Raw genomic sequence first — 15,831 nt, forward strand, 5'->3', positions numbered from 1 at the left:
AGATGACAATGAAATAGGCCTTATGTTATCCACAGTAAACTCCATTCCCTGTTTCTTAAGTATCAGAATTAAATTGGAAAGCTTCCAATCGGCCGGAATCCAAGAATTTTTCAGTGAGTAATTAACTATATTACGGATTTCTTGTGGCAATATTTCGTATAACACTTTAATCATTGTAGAGGTCACCCCATCAGGTCCGGGAGCAGCGGGCGGTAAGCTCTTCATCACATCCGCCAGTTCAGCTAAAGGCGCTGACTTGTTTACTGCCTGTCCTGGTATTTTTTTCTTCGTTCTGGGCACGTACCGCTGCACTCGTGATAAATAGTTTGTGATGATGGCAGTTGCTTTGCGGCCTCCGCACTATGAACCTGAAAAGAATATGCTGATTGTGCAGAGCAGCCGAGGTTTAGAATGTCAATGCTGTAGAGTTGAAACGACTACGCGGGTACTTACATTACCATTTCAGTTAAAGACATATTTAAATACTTTGAAAATAATTTAATTTGTGCTCCATCAACGAGCGTTCAGTTTAAAATCCGTGCTCCTATTAGTTGGGAACTGTTTCAAAAACAGGCGCCCTAGATGCCGCTTATAGTAAGCAAACGTAAGACTATCATTATGGCACAAAAGGAAACTTTTATTGCACCAGCTCGTATGAATTAAAAATATAACACGAGCTGTTGGGCAGCACATATACATGGGTGTTTCAAAATGTCTTCAATATCCTTTCAAGATCAGGGAAATGCGGTATTTCTTCGCCGTTTTCCCGATTCCTCTTTCTGTAGATGTCGGCATTTTAAAACTACAAAAGAAATCATTTGGAGAGTAACTAGGAAACCGATGGTAATTAAAATTTAAATAGTGGAGCTAAACGGTCAAATCAAAAGGCAAAATTTAAGTCATTCTTGCGAAGAACACATTGCAGCTTTGAGGTTTCAAGAAAGCGGCTTGTTGTAATAATTGCGAAGTAATTAAATTTTTTCCTAACTCTGCGGTTAAAGCGAAATCAAAACATGGGAGAGTGCAAGTGCAGAATTTGTCTGACACTTCCAGAATAAGCGAGCGTTGTTATATCAACCATGAACCCACTGTTTTGCGGGTGTGTAGACTGTGCTTGCAATAATAGCACACATGACGCACAAGCGTTAACGAAAGGGGAAGAACCACTCCTCTGTAATTATTGTTTGGAGCAGTTACGTCGTGCAAGTCATGCGCTTGTTGCACTCCTCAGTGCTGTTGTTTGGTGTTGAATTGGTGTATATTTAATTGCTGCAAAATAATTAACACAGGCCACCTTTTCTATATTTCAAAGCTGCCATAGTTTTTCGCATGAGGAATCCTGATTCTCCCATTTCACAGATCCATATAACTCAAATATTTGAAAAGCTTTCCAAATTACTGTCTCAAATGATGTCTAACTGACTGAAGATGAAGCCACTTCAGAAACAGCACTTGTGAAGACAGCGGAAAAATGTCACAATTGCTTGATTGTTTAGAATTTTGGACACAATACTTGATACACCCTGTTTACTGACACTTTGTTCGCGTTGTAATATTAGTGTTTCTTCTAGGTGTCTCAGAGAATAAGAGCCGCTTTGGTACTTCTCCATCTTTCAAGGTGAGAGGCTGACTGTTAGTAGATCACCGTTCCTATTTCTTCATGAAAGCAACATCAAGCGACATTTCCATATAAACATACTCCTTAACATGGCCATAGATAAGCGAAGTGTCTAAAGGTTTCAAAGTGTTGCAGCATTGGTTATGAGCTATCAGCGTGTAATCTTTAAAGGGGCTCTGCAACATTCCCCCAAGTAGGCATGGAAGGGACTAAAGGAACTCATGGCCTCCCGCATAGGCTACCACAAAAACAATTTAGAATGTTTGCAGTATGATCGTAGTTCGAAGTATTTGTCGCACGTGGTAATTGCTTTATGTCTTTTCTAGTCTTGATGAAAGTGCTGTAAGCTAAGTAGGGACAATTGACACGGGAAAAAGAGGTAAGCGATGCATGTCGTGACCTTGAGAACCTTTTCTTTCTCTTCAGACGTCCGGCTTTTCAGTCACATCATGCGTGCATGTGTGGACTAGTCACGGCCTCCTGTGGCGGCCCCAGTTGGGACAGAGTGTGCCATGCTGATACTTGGCCTATGACGCAGTGATGTTGGAGTATGTACGTAGTAATATATGTCGATAGGAGAGAGAGAAACAACATTTATTAAGAGTCCGGCGATGATAAATTTGGGCGGGCTTGAACCCCGGTCTAGGCTTCGGCCGCGAGCCCTTGGGCTCGGGCGGCTTCCTCGGCTCGCTGGACGGCCATAGTTTTTGTTCTAATGCGGAGCTGAGCAGAGCCGCCTCCCAGTGTGCCCTGCGCTTCGAGACTGCCTCCTCGTTTGCACTGCTGACTGCGTCATTGAGACTCGAGCACTCCCATAACGTTTGCCCCAGGGTTGCCCGAGAATCGCATGCTTTGCATTTATCTGTCGAATACAGGTCATGGTAATAGAGGCAAAATATCACTGGATTTGTAAAAGTGTCTGTTTGGAGTTGTCTCCATGCAACTGACTGCTTCTTAGTTAATTTTCTATGTGCTGTTGGGTATTTACGCCTACCGAGCTGGTAGTGATGCGTAATCTCACTGTAGCTAGTCATACGTTCCTCCCACTCCCACACATTTCCGCGTGTGGCCTCGGTAGGGGCGAAATTGGCATGCGCAGCTGTTCGGTTCGTGCGCTCTCGAGCCGCCGCGTCTGCAGCCTCGTTGCCGGCCAGAAGGCAGTGCGTGTGGGCAGGTATCCATATCACAAATGTATCATTTTTTGTTTCGTATTCTTTCCGCGTTGATCGTCAATACTCGCAGCGCCTCCCGGGACAGCCGGTCGTTAGCATAGTTTCGTATCACCACCTGCGAGTCGTTGATCCCTATTTCGGCCTCAGTGATGGCCACCGCAAGGGCGATGGCCACCTCCTCGGCCGTTTCTGCGTGCTGGGTTTTAACCGTAACGCTCGTCTGGCATTTGCCTTCGTGGTCGACCACCGCAGCCACGAAGCCGCACTTGCGCGCGCAACGAGCTGCGTCAACGAAGACCGCTTCTTTGCACTTGCCAATTTCCTTTGCAAATTCTGCGCCCGTCTGTTTCTCCTACCAGCGTGATACTCGGGGTGCATATTTCTCGGTAATGGAGGGACCACTATTCTGTCCCTCACCCTCGCAGGCACGTCAGCCGTGTTGCGTATGATAACCTATGCCTAGCTGTTCGAGGATGAACCTGCCCGTTTTCGTTTTTGAAAGTCGTTCAAATAGGGCTATGTTGTGCGCTTCTACCAATTCGTCCAGCGTGTTGTGCAGTCCTAGATCCAACAATTTCGCCGTGCTCGTGTGTTTTTGGTAATCCTAAGGCTTGCTTAGAAGCTTTCCTGATTAAGCGTTCTAATTTTTCTTTCTCGGCAACCTACCTCCTCAAGTAAGGAGCAACGTACGTAATTTTACGAAGGACGAAGGCGTGCACGAGACGAATTGTATTGCCTTCTTTCATGCCAATGTGCCTGTTCGTAATGCGTTTTAGCAGTCTGATAGTCTGGCATACCCCGTTTGCTAACTTATGAATGGTTTCGCCATTGTGCCCGTTAGCAGAGAGGTGCAAGGCTAATACTCGTATGCTCTCTACGGTGAGATTGACGTGGCCCTCCGCGGTCGTCAGCCGTATCTCTCCCTGCACCTTCTCTCCACTCTGCTCGTTGTCTCTCGGTTTGCGACCCCTGCGCGTAGGTTTGTAGACCAGTAGCTCCGACTTCTCAGCGGAGCAGGTAAGGCCGGTGCCTTCTAAGTAGCCTTGAACGGCGTCGATGGCTCTCTGCAGTGTCTGTTCTATTTGGCCGACGCATCCCTGCGTTACCCACATGGTGATGTCACCGGCGTACAGGCTGTGGCAGAGCCCGCCAATCTCCTCCAATTTAGCCGGCAACCCTATGAGTGCGAGGTTAAAGAACATAGGCCAAATCCCCGAGCCCTGAGGGGTGCCGGCGCCGCCCATCTCAATCTTCCGAGACTGGAGCTCTCCCAGCGTGATCCTTGCTTTCCTGCTCGTGAGAAAATCACGCACGTAGTCGTACGTCCGCGCACCGAGTCCCAATTTCTTTATTTGCGTCAGTATTGTAGAATGTTTGACATTGTCAAACGCCTTCTTGAGGTCCAAGCGTAAGACCGCTGTAGCGGTTAAAGACGTTCGTCACTATGTTTGCTTATAGTGGACGAGAAAGGATTAACATGAACAATTTATTTGATGGCACGGGTGGAACGGCTGACGGCGTACGGATACGCTACCGTGTGCAGCGCCATTGAGTCGGACGTCGCGGCCAACCCAGCAGTCAGGGTCGCAACTCCGGAGGTCCAGGATCAGGCCACGGCTCACGAGGACCACACCCGGTAGGCCTCGCCCGCGAACCTGCTCCCGGCCACTGCACCCAGGCAGGAGCCGTTCTGCAGGCCCCGTCCTTGGACCTTGTACAGGCCGACGGACTCGACCTCGAACAGACACACCGGGGTTCGACCTGGCCGACATGTACGGGTCCCACGTCCGGCTCAGGAACGCTGCCAGGAACTCGTCCTCTCGAGCGGCGCACCGCTTCGTCTGCCTTCGTGGCCTCAACCCTCGAGCTCTCTTTCGCACGTTCCTTCTTCTTGGCCAAAGCACCGCCAGGTACCTTCGGGTGCACACTGCAGATAATAAGCTCGCGGCCCACGTCCAAGTCTGGCGCGTCGCTCGGTACGGCTCGGCACCACTCGGCGATCCTCGATTCAGCCAGAACTCCCCTGGCACCTGGATTCTCGGCCACCCTGAACCTCGCCCGGCTCCATGGTCCTCCGTACACACGCCCGCGTCTCGCCCGGCAGAACGTCTTGCTCGTCCCTTGCCGATGTGCGACGCTGTGATGACACCAGCGCTTGATGGCGTGGGTGCTGCTACGGAGCAGTCAACCCGCATCGGAGACGCGATGCTCCATGCGGGGAATGGCCAGCCCGTCCAGCGAACAGCTTGCGTCGAGACGCGATGCTCGGCGCAACCGTGACCATTAGCCAGACCACGTTCATCGCTGTGCCGAACGACTGACCGTGGAGACGCCTCCCCGAGATCCGCGATGCCCTCGGCAAGGAAAAGAACAGCAGGCCAGGCCGCGCCCCGAGTTGCAGTACTCCAGCGGCAACGTCACTCCAGCTGGTAGTTGGACGGCAGTAGCGTGGACAGCCGCGTTCCCTGGCCGAAACCTGGATCGCCTGCGTCCGACGCTTCGGCCCGCTGTCTCCCGTCTGCCGCTGCTCCGGCTCGTCTCCAGCCACAAAGCTTACCGCCACGGGATGGTCATACGTGGCCCAATCGTGGCACGCCGCCTCTATGGGCCACCACAGGTCATCAGCTGATTCGCTGACACTCACGCGCACATTACACGCGCCTTGCCCCGCACTTCCGTCGTTGTCGTTTTCTTCACTCATCACAACCGCTTTGGCGGATCTGGTCGTGCTATCTATTATTTGGTACTTAAGTTGTAACATGGCGTCCTGCGTGAAAAGGTTTCTTCTGAAGCCTAGCATGGTGTGAGGAATCAGGTCGTGGTGATCGAGATACTTGGTAATCCTCGCGAGGACTGCGTGCTCCATGACCTTGCCCACGCAGGACGTCAGCGAGATAGGTCTCAAATTTTCCTGCACTAGGCGCTTTCCGGATTTGGATATCATTACTATGCGGGCAGTTTTCTACTGCCGAGTGATCGGTTGCTTGTCCCAGCATTCATTAATGAAAGTAGTGAGTTGCCCTATAAATGCGTCATCTACATTTCTAAGCAGTTTGCTAGTAACCCCATCTGGCTCGCATGCAGACTTAGTGTTCAGCCTTTGCAACGCCGTGCGAATTTCGGCAACGCTGAAAGATCTATCTAAATCGTCATTTGCCATACCTTCGTACTTAGAGTGAGTTAAGGGTCTGTCTTGGTTTGTGTACCTCGTCCTGAGCTCGTTCAACAGTTCTTCACTGGTGCCACTGAATTCGTGTATTATCTTATTGCCTTTCTGCCTATGTACCATTTTGGTTTCCTCTGAGTCCAGTAGGAACCTGAGGAGATTCCACGTCTTAGCGAAAACTCCGCGCTGACTTTCCATGCTGTTACAAGTTTCCTCCCACTGTGACTGGCAAAGCTGTAACGCGTATTCCTCGATAACTCGGCTTGGTTTGGCTATCCGCCTGCGCAAGGTCCTATAGTGTCGTTGAGTCTTCCATCTTGCTTGTAGACTACGCTTAGCCTCCCACGTGTGTAATAGCTTACTGTCCAAGACCTCAAGGTTGGCGTCGGGCGGGACTTCGTGAGTAGCTGCCACGACGTCCCGCCTCAGCATTTCTGTACATTTTTCGATGTCGTTAATGTTTTCCACGGAGTTACTCCCCTCGTTCCTGATCCGTCTGAACCTGTCCCATTCCACCAGTGTAAGTCGTTTGGCTTTCGCCTTGCGCGGTCCCGCGTCGACTTGGATCTCTATAATGGTATAATCGCTGCCTAAGTCTGCTTGTTTGTTAGTCCACCTAACGTTTCCGATGTTTTTAACAAATGCGAGGTCAGGTGATGTATCGGAACAAACGCTGTTCCCTCTTCGCGTTGGTGCAGAAGGATCAGTAACGAGAGTGAAACCTTTCTGTTGGGAGTCCTTCCACATATTTCTGCCTTTTCAAGTTACATATTTGTATCCCCACGCTGCATAATGCGCGTTCAAGTCGCCCGCCACGAGTACAGCCCGATTACCCGCAATGCGTACCACTTTCTTGAGTAGCGCTAGGAATCGGTAACTACGTCGAGGGCTACTGTACACATTAAGTATGAAAAGACTATCATCCCGTTTCTTCGTTGGCACTATCTCCAGTACCAAGTGTGGTAATCTGTCGTGCTTATTCTCGTATGGCGTTACATTAAGGTTGTAGTTGACTAACGTCACAACGGCTGGTATGTCGCGAGGAGTAGTCTCATTAAAGAACCTATAACACGATAATTTAGCCTTGGTGTTTGTCTATTCAGTTGTATCACGTCTATTGCCAGATTTTATAAGTGTTATTGTCGTGTCTAGCCACTGTGCCTACCAATATTGGTGTTTTCCAGTGTTATCCTTTGCTTCCGTCTTTCCTGGCCTGTTGTATAGTTTTCCTGTGGTTTTGAAGGGTCCGCAGTTGCTAGCTGGCAACCACCTCTCTACTGTTTCGACTCGAATCTGAAGGGCCGTGAGCTGCTGCTGATATTGCTGCATTGTAGAGGTTATCTGCTACATCACGCTGGTAAGTTGGCTCAGCATACCCTACGTTTCGCTCTTACGCGTGTTCTTTACTTCTGCTATTTCCTTTTGCAATGTCTTTATGTTTTCTTCTACTTGAGCTTCTAATCTATCCTGCCTTTCCAAGTCTCGCCCTCACTCTTCTGCGTTTTATTTTCGGCTTGAGCCATATCCACTTCAATTGCCTTGAGTTTCGCGGGTATGGATACTGTTTTCTGCCCAACTTAGACTTCCTCTGTGTTCTCTGCGCACTGAATGATGACATCCTTTCTAGCTACCTCTTCCTTTATTTTAACGTTTTCTTCTCTGAGTTCCTTGATAACATGCATGTATCTGGCGTTATCGCTTTCCGATTGCACGAGCCTTTTTTCGATTTGCTTGAACATTTTATGGCCCTCCTCCCTGTTAATAGTGGCAGTCCCGACCCGCGCGCGCGCCCCAGAGGCGGTTTCCGCCCAGCTCACCTGGGAAGCTTTCGGCCGCACATTCGTGTCTTCATTTCCGGGAGCTCGCATCGTCGCGGGGCCCGTCCTCGCGATAGACCTGCTCGGGGACCTAGGTCTGGTGTTTGCTCTGGCTCTAGGCGTGGGCTGTGGCTCAGTGTGCCTCGACCTAGAGCGGGTGCGAGAACGGGAGTGTGACCTGGGTTGCCAACGTGCCTCTCCTTCTGGCAACGAAAAGTCTTGTCCTTGCGTGTAGTGACTTTGAGCCTTGGATGTTTCTTCCTCCTCTTGTCTCCTCCGTTCCCATTGGCGTTTCTTGACAAGGTAAGGAGTCCTGTACTTTGTGTGACATTTTCTGTCTCCGGTCTGGTGGCCTTTGCCGCAAAGTAGACATCTCGGTTCGCATTAATAATCTTCCAGCGGATCCTCACAGCCACAGCCTCTGCATCTGCTCTCTGAGTTGGGGCAAACATCGGATCTGTGTCGAAGTCTGCCACTTGAGTAGCACGTCTCGTACTGTTTCTTATATAGCACGCAACGATGCTCAGTTCCATTGAGGTAGACATAGTGTGGCACTACACTTCCTTTAAATACGACGACGGCGTTTGCCGTCTGGCCCATTCGCTTCGCGTGCAACAGCGTTGGGTTGTGCTCATTGACGACATGTCTCTCTATGTCTTCCGTGGTGTCCTCGTCGGGTATCCCGCGGATGATACCTTTGGTTGCGTTTTCGGGCACTGCTGCGTATGCGCTCGCTTCGTACTCTTTATCTCCCATGTGTAGCTTGGTGATTTCACAGTACCTTCTGGCCCGGTCCTTCGATGAAGTGCTGACCACTATAAGGTTCTGTATTTCGTTCACACGAAAAATATCGCCTCTTGTTTCCTCTTGTCTCAGTTCGGCTGCGTTGCGTATGACGTCTCCGATTGGAGCCGCACGATGTGTGGTGGTGCTGAAGCCGCCTTTTGGGCGCACGATGACCTTGATATTTCTACCGGCATGTTGGTTTTTTTGATCGTCATGCCAAGTCTTCTTAAATTTCTGGCTGCTCTTCTTTTATAGGTTTCTTTCGTTTTCAACGCGGCCGCGTCCTGCCCAGCTGGATTGGTCCTCTCGACAGGCGTCGCCTTTTTCTTATGCTTGGTGCGTATTTCAAGCCCCCCTTGTCATTTTGAATCTCCTTCTGCGATATGTCTTCATCTTGTACAATTATAACGTCCACTATGATCGTAAGTTATGCCTTAAACGAGTCGCGAGGGGGCCTCGCACGGCTCGCGTTAGGCTTGGACCGCAGCCGCGCTTGCGACAGAAGCAATGGCGTCGACCAGTACTGCGATAGCCCTGGTGCGCTTGCCGGTGTGCTGCCAAAATAGCGTTGCTGCGGTGACCAGAAAAATGGATCACCTCCAAAAATTTGTAACCAGCAGGGCGTCCTGACCGTGGCGAATCTTCTCAGATATGGGTCGTTGAACGTGGATCTGAATTGCTGCTACAGACATCGAAAAACTGCGGAGCCGATGTGAAGCGCGTCCGCACTCTCTGGCCCCCTAGTGGCCAACCTTCCAAGGAGCTCGAGAGAAGAGAAAATGATTTTAAAGACAATAGTCTTTCTTGGGCTTCTTTGACGCAAAAATTTTCTTCTGTCCGTCTGTCGGTCTGTACAATTGTCTGTTTGTTTGTCCTTAACGATACTCCCAACGGCACCGAACGATACCCCAAACGGCCGGCCCCATCCACAGTGCCCACCAATGTTGGTCAAGATTTAGTGCTTATACTTGTGCGATTGTCAAATAAAAAGCAATTATTGCGCATATCTGAAGTACCATAACAACACGTGAATATTTTTTACGTGTGTCTCTTTACTAGAAAAGACATAGGTAATTCCAAAGACCGTATTGCTTATCAGGCTGCGTTGACGATGCAACGCTTGCACGAAAAGGCAAGTGTTTGCAACGCTTTGCTAAGACGACACGACACGAAGGTGGCACCTACCCGTCACCTTGCGTTCTACACCTTATCACCTCTGAGACGAGCGTGCAGGGCGCGCGCGCTTCAATCTCCAAGCTAACTGCCAGATAGCGCTCATGTCTCAAGTGAGACGTGACTTGATACGCTCATTCGCCTCCGCTGCACGCTCAAGGCACTCTAAGGCAGCGCCTCTAAAATACCATTCAACATTTTTCTTGCACAGAACATCAAATAAACGTTTGTTCACTCTCTCCAGACGCAAGAATATCGTCTTTCGACGACATTTGCAGTGTAACATGCAGATACAGGATCAATTTTTTAACCAAATATGAAAAGTAATTTTAAATACTGGCCTGTGTGCTGCTCCGTAACATTTGGCTCACATGTGCATGGAATCCCCGACTAGAGCACTGCACGGACCCACATTATGAAGCCCGAACCAAGCCCGGGCCCGGGCGTACAATATTAAACTTATCCGGGGCATACGTGTTACTTACGAGGTGCGGCTCGGGTCCGTTAAATGTTCTTGTTCTTGATGACCGTCATTAGTGATGCCTTGCGCTTTGTAGCGGGTGATCGGGAGGAAAATCCGGTGTCTACATGCATGGAAATGTTGCTGTGGCCGTGGTGGTAGCCCGGAAGTTCAGCTGTTTTGCTGTCAAATCCTAAAATGCAGGTGTGATTCTTGCGCCCACAGCAACCGCATTTTGGTGGGGGTAATACATGGAGTAAGTAAAATAAGGGAGGCAGCATGACGATACGCACGCAGCCTTGGCCGGGCATTTTTAACACAGCAGTTCCCGCCCAACACGTGAGCTTTTGCTGGAGATCGTGTCAGAAACGAGACTAGCCGATACTTCGGAGCATGGCGTCTGGTAGCTCTTAATCAAAACGCGCTTGTTTGGCTCAGACCAGCGGCCGGCTCAGGCAGGAGGTTCAAAAACGGAACATCATTGAGGGCACTAGAAACTACCGCACGCTCTGACACTTTGATGACGTGCTATGCCAACACAGTGGGATTGACTCGCGCGACACGTTGGGCTTCCCTTGCGTGACGTAATGCTCCCTCAATTATTTTTTCATCCGCCATAGGGCAGAATGCAAGACACCCTCAACTCATCTTTAGGTGCAAGTTTAGGAACTTCGGGGGCTCGAAATTATTCCGGTTCCCACAAGAGCGTGCCTCGTAGACGTACCATGATTTTAGCGTGCAATGCCAGCGCATCTAAATGAAATGCCTATATGGCACAAGGCAAGTCATTACAATAGCAGTACAATAGCATCATTAGCAGTTAATAGCAGCATTACAATAGCAGCATAAAACATTCCGAAAATTGTATTCAAAATAACTTTACAACTGCAGGGAAAAAGTGAATAGGAGCACACCCGAGACATTTTCTTTAATGCCTTTTTCTACACACGATTGCAAATAGTTATTACAGAATTTTTACAACAGGCTTCTGGATAATATTTTGTTACGGCGAAATAAGAAAGGTTTATCGTAAATATGGGAAACAGCCACCAAAGCAGATGACATACAAATCAATTATATTCTAACATCATCACGCAAACGCAAGCGCCATGTACAATATAATAATATAATGAAGCCTGTTTATAACCATACTTGATGCTGCTCCAGATAACCATTTTCGCTCTTTTTTATGAAACAAACATGAAGAATAAGCTTAAAAAACAAACAGTCCCACAAAAAGACCGGACCTGAAAATGATGCCTCAGAAATAGGCGCGTTAAGAGACCAGCAAAAGCAAAAATCGACATGTTCTTCAGCAAGACAAGCAAGTTTTCCAGGCTCTAAGGCTTCAAGCAGGTCCTCCTGTGTCTAACTACGTACCCAGCTCCACTAAAATAGCGTTAGATGATAGCGCATGTGATAAGGTATTCAATCTACATTTTTTACAAGAAATGAAAACCCGCGGTTTATTTTACAAGAGGCTTCGTGCACCATTAAAGAAGTTTCTCAATGATCCCTCACGGGTCACTGTCCATAAGTTAACTGTCAAGCTCATTTTTGGCTGGTTGAGTTTCCGCAGCATCGCGTCACTTCTTAAACTCGTCAAGGGACGTAAGCTTCGATGAGGGTTTGTTATTCTGCTGCCCTATGCTCGTTTCTCCTTGTGGCAAACGCAGATGTACAGTATCATCCACTGTTATAGGGAACATTCGAATGCCCACCATCAATATTCCTGGCCCTCTGAAAGCAAGTAGATAAAGAAACAATCTTTATGCAAGTCAATAGTCTGTCAAGAGGAGTGGAAACGTTTAACCACTTGTGGCTTTATGCATATCTAAGCCACAATGATTCCGTAAGATAGCAAAATCTAAACATGCTGCTCACGCAGGTGTTCCCTTTAACAGTGGACCAGTCTGTACACCCATCAACAATTCGCGTATTCTGTCGTGAACAGTTTCCGTCTCCTGCTCGTCAAGAACATGGAGATGGCAGAAAGGCGGGCACAACAACGTTGCCATATTGTGAAGCTCTCCTATGAACTGTTTTATTTGAACATTTTCTCGCGTCATCGTGAGCGTGCATACTTCTTGTGAGTCTGTCGAAGCAGCAGTAAGGTGCTTTTTTCAGTTTCGTATAGTACGTCAATACAAGGAGTCGGGTGCCACTTTGTCGTGCTCAAGCTCTTCGCTGGCCTCATTTAGGGGCTACAAGCATTCAACGACCTCCAGCAACGTGGACATATTGTCGTCTTTCAAGAGTATATTTCCTCTTAAATCCACAAGGTTCTCTATCGCATTGCATTGAGCTGGCACGTACTTAATCATAGCGAGCTTTCAATTCCACCATCACTTCAGTTCGGTATTTCAGTTGTCACTTCAGTTCAGCACGGAATGCTTTGGACGTTCGCGTGTAATCTGAGGTGTGGCTTTCGCCTTGAAATGAGCGGGCCTCAGTCCGGCCCGGCCCTCAGCAACAAGCCTGGGCCGGGCCCAGGTCCAAACTTTCAAGCCTTAGCCCGGCCCGTATCCGCCGGAAAACATTTCTTGCGCACAGTGCTCTAACCTCGACTGTAGATCAAAGACGTTTCCTGCAAGTGTTGCAAGGCCCCTTTGCGCTGTAGAGTGTACATATTCTACGGAACTTTGGAATGAGCAAGGTATCTTTTCAGTTTTATAGCAATTTCTAACGTTCTTTAGAACACTATTTTCGAGGATTGTCACAACTGGCTTTCTTTCTAGGGTTCGTCATCATATGGAGCATTGCCTTATTAAGCGCATGGTGAAACACGTGTGTGACATTGAATACGAAGCAAGATTTTTGTGTGTGTGTGCTAATCTTCACGTAGGTTTTCTTTGGAAAATTACGTTTTTTTTCCGAAGGCTCTTCTTCCACCATAAGTACATTACCGTACAACAGCCACCAGCCATGGCAGTCACGACACCACAGCGGCCAAGGACGTGCTGACGACAAACGCTGCTGTTTTTAACTACCCCATCGGTTTATGCACGCAACAATACGTAGGAATCTGGCATAGCGTGTGGTAAAACACGCTCTAAAAATGGCCCGAGGGGCGCAGAGCCGCTCCTTTAGACGGAACATCCTCTCAGCCTGAGGTTTTATTCACAGCGCCTTTTTTGTAGGCAGCTATTTGGCTCATTCTACGCACCGAACTGCTCCATCATGCCAAGTGCGGATAGCCAAGCTCAGACTCAAATATTTTGAAGTAGCAATTGCTAAAGCGCTCATTCTTGTGAAGCGTAGTCTCCAAGGTAAAACCGTGGTTTCTATTTCTCCTGGAGGCAGAGCCAGCGGGACGTCAAAAAGACTCCTTCTCGTAGCGACCTTCACTCAATTACTCACCATTCAGCTCAAGTGAGCGTTTTTATTAGCTTTTGTGCTTCTCACAATTTTTTTTTGGTAAGGAAGCACCTTGCCATTTGCGGCGCACAAGCTGGTCTACAGGAATTCCACTTAGCAAAGAAAAGAGCTTGCTTCCTTTTGCTGCTAGGATAAATCTACGCAGAAAAGCAATGTTTAATCTTTCATGAAAATTGTCGGTCATAGTACACTCTCTAAAAAGTTGTATTTGAATCACTTGCAATTACGTAAAGACAGAAGCTGCTCCTGTCCTGGTAGACAGCCTCATCCACAACAGTCATGCAGAGGAGTTTGTAGATGGACTCAAAATCTAAGTTAATATTTATGCTTACCGCAACAATTCTCTTGCATAGATTCCACGAAAACATGTTAATTCATTCTCCTGACCGTTGATTTTGCATGAAATAACTGGCTTTATTGCTTGTCTACTTAGTGAAAGAAAATGAACGCTTGTTTCCTCTGTTGAATAAGCAAACAAGGATACTTGTGTTCGTTGCGATTTTCACTCTGATGCATACACTGTTAACTCATGCGAAAGTTTTTGCTGTCTGCAAGTAGTGTGAGGACGCTTTCCGCAGGTTTAAGGCTCTTGGTTACACGCGCTAGACTTTTCTCGAAGAGCTGGAAGTATTTTGCTGCCAGCAAAGTGTGAAGCCAAGTCGTGCTAACCTAGTTTCTGCCGTACTTGACTTACTCAGAAACATCATTGTTTGTTTTGTTTTTTTCATACTAAGCAAGTGTAAACAAAAAGCCTTACAGTAAACAGTAGGACTGAAATCGCGTTCTTGTAAAATTCGCCGCGAGATGCTTCGGAAAAAGCACAAGCTTTCTGCACTTAACTTGGTATTATACTGCTTTCATTATCGGTACACGCTTGAGCAAGTGATAGTGTCATGCGACGCCAAGTGACATGACGTAATGACGATGCCACGAAATCTGGTGGTATGTGATGTCATCAGATGATGCTCATTTGATGCATCACACGTGCTGAAGCCGACGGCCGATTTCCTTGTTTGAGGAGGTGGCTCTGACCTCACCACAAAAGACAGCGCGTTAGGTTGTTGAAGCATACACCTAAATACAATATGGCTGTGGGTACCTCGTATGCATCTTCGCAGTGGTTATTCGCGAAAGCAGTAATATTGGCATATCTAAAGGACCTCTTTGCCTGCCATGGTGTATACTATTGAATTAGTTTGCAGCATTTGCAACGCCCTGGAAAGCCATTTGACAACATCTTCTTCAAGCATTTGGACAGGTACACACTAATTTACCGCATTTCGTGCGCTGGTAAAATGCCATCACAGAAAAAGCTGAATAAAAAACTGGGCCCGTTATTTCGTTTATTTACATGATTTTTTGGCCAATTCCTCAGAGTGAGTGTGAGCCATACATAAATATCATCATAATCATCATCATCATTGTTTTAATTTTTTTATTGTCTTCTAGCAAAGGTTATTTTTGTCTATAATAAATAAACTCGACGCCTAAGTCGGGTTTATTTTGGTAGTTTTTCCCTCTGGTGCAAATAATGAATTTGACATTGCGAAAGCACCCCCTTCTAGGAGGTCTACGCTTTCTGATTTTCCGGCGTCTCTTGGTGTGAAATCACGTCAAGTACTGTTACTGCCGGTGGGGGTGTGAAGTGGGACGAAAAGGTGGTGAGAGAGGGTGGCGTCGTAAATTAAGAACAACTGCTCCACTTCCAGAACATGTGCGTTAGTTTGTTTGGCGCGGTATGGAACAAGTCTGATGGGTAGGAGATCGACAAGAATGATAGGGAAGAAAGATAGGGAAAAAGAGAGAAAGAGAGAGAAAAAACGTGAAGGAAAAGAAAAAGGCAAAACGACAGATTGAAAGAAACAGACCTATAAAGAGACAAAAATGGGAGCAAGACAGAAAGAGCAGGAAAAAGCTACAGCATATCCACGGGGTGAATGACGGAGAGAGGAGCGAAGCCGGGTCCGCACGCCACTGCAGCACCGCTTTGGCCTCCCATTCTCGTACGCCATGATTTTGTCGGCGCCGTAGCGCAGGTTCACGGCACACTTCTACCTTACGTGTTCGCACATCCGGGTTCCATCTTCGAGCGTGAGCTGCCACCACCTTGCGTGCACGCCGCTCTGCAGCCTTGTCCATCCGCGGACCTTCTGAACGCGCGTACCTGGCGAAACGGCTGATATTTTACTACACCGCATCCCTAGCGTACGGCGCCGTCGACGAGCACGTGATTGCCAACGCCTTCGCGTGACGTCATTCCT

General features: G+C 48.0%; 1 long non-coding RNA gene across 1 annotated transcript in view; it reads right to left on the reverse strand.

The window, feature by feature from the left end:
- The window catches only part of LOC142814065 (uncharacterized), a 97,342-nt gene that overhangs the window by 41,277 nt on the left and 40,234 nt on the right, over positions 1-15,831 (reverse strand). The window lies entirely within an intron of this gene.

Source organism: Rhipicephalus microplus, chromosome 4, assembly GCF_043290135.1.
Source record: "Rhipicephalus microplus isolate Deutch F79 chromosome 4, USDA_Rmic, whole genome shotgun sequence".
Classification (NCBI taxonomy): domain Eukaryota; kingdom Metazoa; phylum Arthropoda; class Arachnida; order Ixodida; family Ixodidae; genus Rhipicephalus; species Rhipicephalus microplus.